The sequence below is a fragment of the Echinops telfairi genome, unplaced genomic scaffold, assembly GCF_000313985.2.
Source record: "Echinops telfairi isolate 266 unplaced genomic scaffold, ASM31398v2 ScPeMD7_1;HRSCAF=3_1, whole genome shotgun sequence".
NCBI classification, from domain to species: Eukaryota; Metazoa; Chordata; class Mammalia; order Afrosoricida; family Tenrecidae; genus Echinops; species Echinops telfairi.
In genome coordinates, this window is record NW_022103897.1 from 5,072,254 (window position 1) to 5,077,707 (window position 5,454).

Consider the following 5,454-nt stretch of genomic DNA (forward strand, 5'->3'; position numbering starts at 1 on the left):
AGGGTCAGTGTTGTGCTATCCTACATTTTTTCCAGGGCCGGGAGATGCAATTTCCTACAATCTGCAGGCAATTTCCCACCAATTTTCTTGGGGAGCTAATAGGCTGTGACAGGAGATGGAGCTAGCAAGCAGCAGGCGGCTTCAGAAAAGACAAATTGCATCCCGGCCACCTAACTGGGCAATCGAGATCGACCGAGTTTATAGCTTTGTCGTGTTATTGGGCCCCATGCTAACAGCAAATCATTCATGCTGCGCACTGAATTTCATATTCCCTTCCTCCTGACTTTGTTAGTGCCACACATTGCTTTGTGGCACTTTTCCTGGAAACTGCAGTAAAAAGAAGGGGGGAATCGCAGAGATATCCGGACCTAAATTGCTCGTTAGCATTCCATAATGTTGGTTTATGGACTCAGGGCTCAGCCAATCATCCTTCAGTGATTGAATGGGCAGGTTGGGAAGAGACCCCAAGAAACGAAGGTGTTAGGTGCTGTGCCACAAGGTGTCAGCCCTTGGGACAGCAAAGCACAGACGTTTGCTTAGACCTGGTAATTGTGTGTGCGGTGCGCAAGCAAGTGTGTTCCAAAAACATTATCAGTCCAGCAACTTGGGGAAGAGAACAAATGTCTCTGAACTGCACTTGGAGAAAAAGGTTGAAAAGGCAAATGTTTGGTTCCCCATGTATTTCCTACAATTAAAACAAGTACACAAACACACACACATGATAGGATGTCCAAAAATTACATTATCTTTCCATCTGAAGCCCCATACACACATATGTACATGTATATATGCACACACATATGCCCATGTTGATTTTTGCAGACTTTCACATATAGATATGTGTGTCTGTGTATCTATATATATGCGAAAGTCTGCAAAAATATATAAGTGCATACTTGTGTGTATGTATAAATATATAAAATGATCGCAAAGCATGCTTAAAATCTTGATTTATTCTTTTTTTTTTTAACGGGATTTTCCGGTAAAAACCAGAAAACCTGCTAGACAAATTCTAAAAGAGCTGTAACACTAATCTTGATTTATTCTTTGCTTTAAAAAATGAAACAAAACCTTATCAACTTAATAGTAGAAATGTTTTCCTTGAAACAGGAAACATATGTCTCTTTATTAAAATAGTTTTTATTATGTAAATAATACAGGCTCAACCTGAAAGACTTAAAACAACTAAACAAGAGAATGAAAATGATCTGAATAAAGAAAAAATGTAGTCATTGTATCAGCTCAAACATTTTTTAAGATTAACTTCAATATAAAAGCCCTACTCTGCGCCAGGCCCGGCAAACCCTGGGGCTGCAGAGATGAAGAAGCCAGGATCCCTGGTGCTGGGGGATTTCACAGTCTAGTGGAGTAGACAGGCGTATAAACAGATAAATTGCAAGACTTTTCCACCACAGTTGCCTGAATACTGCTCTGGAAGGAAGGGGGACAGACTGCCAGCAAAAAAATGAACTGAAGAGAGAGGCAGCACTGCTCAGATAAAGTCAAATAATGCAGGAATACCAACAGTAGCATTTCAGAATCCACGCAACTTTTCTGAAATGGTACGCTTTGAGAGGTGCTTGTCATTATGAGGTGCCACCCTTGGTCAATTCTGATAGTGACCCCATGTGATGGGGCAGAGCTGCCCCGAGGAGCCCCCTGGCTGGGATCTTTCCAAAAGTGGACCAGCAGGTCTTTCTCCCTGTGGGTTAGCTGCCAAGCGTGTAACTGCTTTTGGACCGCCAGGGCTCCTTGATTTGAGAGGATTAATATGGAAAGAGCAACCAACGTGTTCTGTGATCATCTGCTTCTGAGGACTACCTGTTAAGAATGTGTAGACTGTAGTGTTCTGGACAATGTGATAGGTGCTCCAGTGCTTGCATTAACATTTGCTTCTGATGGCAAGCGTGGCATAGAGAGCCTCAGAGGGACTAGGGCCCTCTGGAAAGGGAACTACCTGAGCAGATACAGTGTGTGCCAGAGAGAAACAGAGTTCCCAGATAAGGTCAATAGTCTATTCCTAAATGAGGTCTGTCTCTGAGAACAGAGAGAATGTTTAGAAGCTGTTTTCAAAGAACATAGGGGAGCCCGGGATAATGAAGACAAAAGATAAACAGTAAACAAAAATCCCCAGAAGACGACTACACAGCAAAGCAGAAACACCTCCTTCCACCCAGTTTCTCTGTGCTAGAAGAGTAACGAGAAGGGTGGAATGACATCTGCTATCATTTTGAAGGCACCTGGTTGTTCGATGAATAAAAGGTTGATGGCTAATCAAAAAGTCAGCAGTTTAAACCTAGAAGTGCACTTCTTGGAAGAAAGATGGAGCAATCTGCTTTTGTGAAGCTTTCCCAAAATCCGACCCATTGGTGTTGAGCCAAATTTGAGTCACAGCAATCCTATAAGTCAGACTAGAACTGGTCTATAGGATTTCTAAGACTAAAAATCTCTTTTTAAATACTTTTATTGGGGGCTCTTACATCTCTTATCACAATCTATACATTGCTCCAGTGTGTCCAGCACATTTGCACATACGCCGCCATCATCATTTTCAAATCCTTCTCTTCCCACTGTAAAATATGGAAAAAATAATCTAAAACTTATCAAGGGTTCATGAGGGAGGGTGGGTGGATGGGTGAGGAAGGGGGAAGAAATGGAGAGCTGATATCAGGAGCTCAAGACTAAAAATCTTTATGGAAGCAGACTTCTACATCTATCTCCAGAGGGACAACTGGTGGAGTTGATCCTCTGACCTTCTGGCTAGCAGCTGAGACTTTAATCACCACCAGGCCTCTTTCAACAGCCTTGGAATGCCTCTGGGATAGTCTTACTCTGTCCTATGAGGTCACTATGGGGGCTACAACAATGGGCTCAGACATAACAACACGTGTGGGGCTGTAACAGGACCAGGCAGTGTTTTGTTGTGTTATACATTGGGTTCCTATGAGTCAGAACCAACTCTCTAACAACAATTACATAGGGTCACAATGAGTTGGGGTCGACTCAATAGAAATGAGTTTGGATTGGTTGGTTGGTTTTACTAACATTTGCAGTCTACATGGCACAAGTGATTTATGATTGGCTGCTAACCTAAAGTTTGGCAATTTGAACCCACCCAGCCTTGGTGGTGTAGTGGTTACTTGTTGGGCTGCTCATGCTAACCTTGTGGTAAGCCACTCAAAACCACTAGCCTCCTCAGGAGAAAGATGAAAATGTACAGTAAAGGGGTGTACAGTCGAGGAAACCCACAGAGGCAGTTCTAGCCTGTCTGATAGGGTCATTATAAGTTGAATTGACGCAATGGCAATGCATCGTTTGGTGGTGGATCTGTGGGGGATATGGGTGAGCAACCTGCTTCTATTAGCATTGCAGTCAAGAAAACCCAACTGGGCACTTATACTCTACTACACATGGATATCCATGAGTTGAAGTTCACAACCACAGCTATCATTTACCAATGCTGCTGACACCTTCATACAGAAGAATGGTAGGATGCCTTATTTTTCAGTTCATTATCATGCCAAATGTCCTCAAATCACACTCACGGCCATCAGGTCGATCCCAACTTATAGCTTGATAGGTGTGGGTCTGAAAGTTGGTCATCAATCTTTGTTCCTATGCTATTTAGATGATAATCGTGTGTGCTTAATCCCAAGGTGTCAAGAGGTAGGCCCATAACACTCCCCAACATTCAATGCCGTCTCTTCTGGTATAAACCCAAGTCATCATCTTTGAGTTCCCAGCTCGAAAGATTCCAGTTCTCCTTGTTAACGAGATTTGAAAATCCATAGGATAAGCATGAAGTTCACCACCTGTCTCTTGAGTTATCATCCTGTGATATCTTGCATGATGCTTTGATGCAGGAAGCCATGCAAACAGGACCACCATTGGTAGACAGATTTCAGCACAACCTACAGATGAAAAAAGAGTAGGGACAAAAGCCTGAGGATCTACTCTGTACATAAGGCATCAAAACCCCTGGGAATTGACACCAAACTTCTGCTGAAGGTGATGGAGAAATTTTTCAATGAACGGTGGCAATGGTTAAGCAACATGATGTTGCTGCGTGCCATTGAGTCAATTCTAACATAATTGATTCCACGATCTTCTCTATATGAAGAATGTGCAAAGTGTGATATACATATTCAACCACGATAATGTAGATATCTTCTAAAGTGAATTTCTAACTTTCAGAAATAAATTTCTAACGTTTATAAATATATGGTGATAATGGTCATGCAGCCTGGTGAGTGTGATTAGTCATTGAATTTTACACTTAAAAATGGTGGGAACACATGATGACTATAATTGCTACCACTAAATTACTCACCTGAAAATGAGCCTTTCTACTCTCGTGAAGAGGTATAAGGTGAGAGGGGGGGGAATGGAGGTCAAATGTATACTAAACATTTTGGGGGATAACAGTGACATATTATTTTTAAAAACATGGAATCCGCCCTCAGTTCAAAGCCCATTTTCAATCTTACTCACTGTGCAAACTTTGATTTTCTTGTCTGTCACCGTGAGGACGACTGTGAGGACTGTGTGCCGTAGTTGATTGCTCACCTGATTACAGCCAGCACTGACAGAAAGTCTTGCACATGAAATGCTTACAAGAAACAGCAGCTTCGTGTCTCCTTCTCTACCTCCTGAGCGATATAGCCCCACATCTTGGCCCTATGCTGTCTATTTCTTCACAGCAGGCTAGAACTATTAGGCCAAAGCCCACTGATGACAAGCTTGTCAGTCTGCACACCCAGTTGTTTTAAAAATAGCCCATGTAAGTGTATTTGTAGCTTGCCTGTTTTTCATACTTCACAAAACCGCCCCTAATGTATGATCACTGTAAATTCAAACTCTCTACCAACAAAGTCTCTTCTGACTCATGCGACCCTATAGAACAGGGCAAAATTGTCCCTGCGGGTTTCCAAGTCTGCAGCTCTTCATGGGAGTAAGAAGGCTCATTTTCTCCCATGGAGCACCTAGTAGTTTCAAACTACTGACCTTGTGGATTACAGAGCATCTTGTAACCACTAAGCCACTGGGACCCTTTAGGATAGTCGTAGGGAAGATAAAATCTATACCTATAAAAGATCCTCAAACTGTTACTGCCCTTCAGTCTTCCCCTTGGTGCCCAGTAAGCTTCACTTTTTGATTCACCCCCTTTTTCTTGCACTTGGCTTGCTCTTTCCCTTTAGGGTTATGGCAAGTCTCTGGAAAGTCTCCTGCTGGAAAGGACTTCCCCTTTCATGCAATCCTATGCATGTGCTGCCCAATCAAGATCATGTTTGGCAACATTGTCATCTCATTGCCTTAATTAGCACTGAAGTTCTTGAATTCATCACAGTAGTGGGTGTTCTGCCCCCTCTGTCCATATCAACCACTGACACATGAAATAGAAAGTCTTGCCTAGGCAAAGGGCATTTTAGAAGTCTAAATACAGGCATGCACATA

The 5,454-nt window shown here is 42.5% G+C and overlaps 1 non-coding gene across 1 annotated transcript; it reads right to left on the reverse strand.

The window, feature by feature from the left end:
• Positions 1–970: 970 nt before the first annotated feature.
• On the reverse strand, positions 971–1,032 carry LOC115869189. Its single transcript, XR_004046051.1, has one exon. It is a non-coding gene; the product is annotated as a U7 small nuclear RNA (small nuclear RNA).
• Between the last annotated feature and the right edge of the window lie 4,422 nt (positions 1,033–5,454).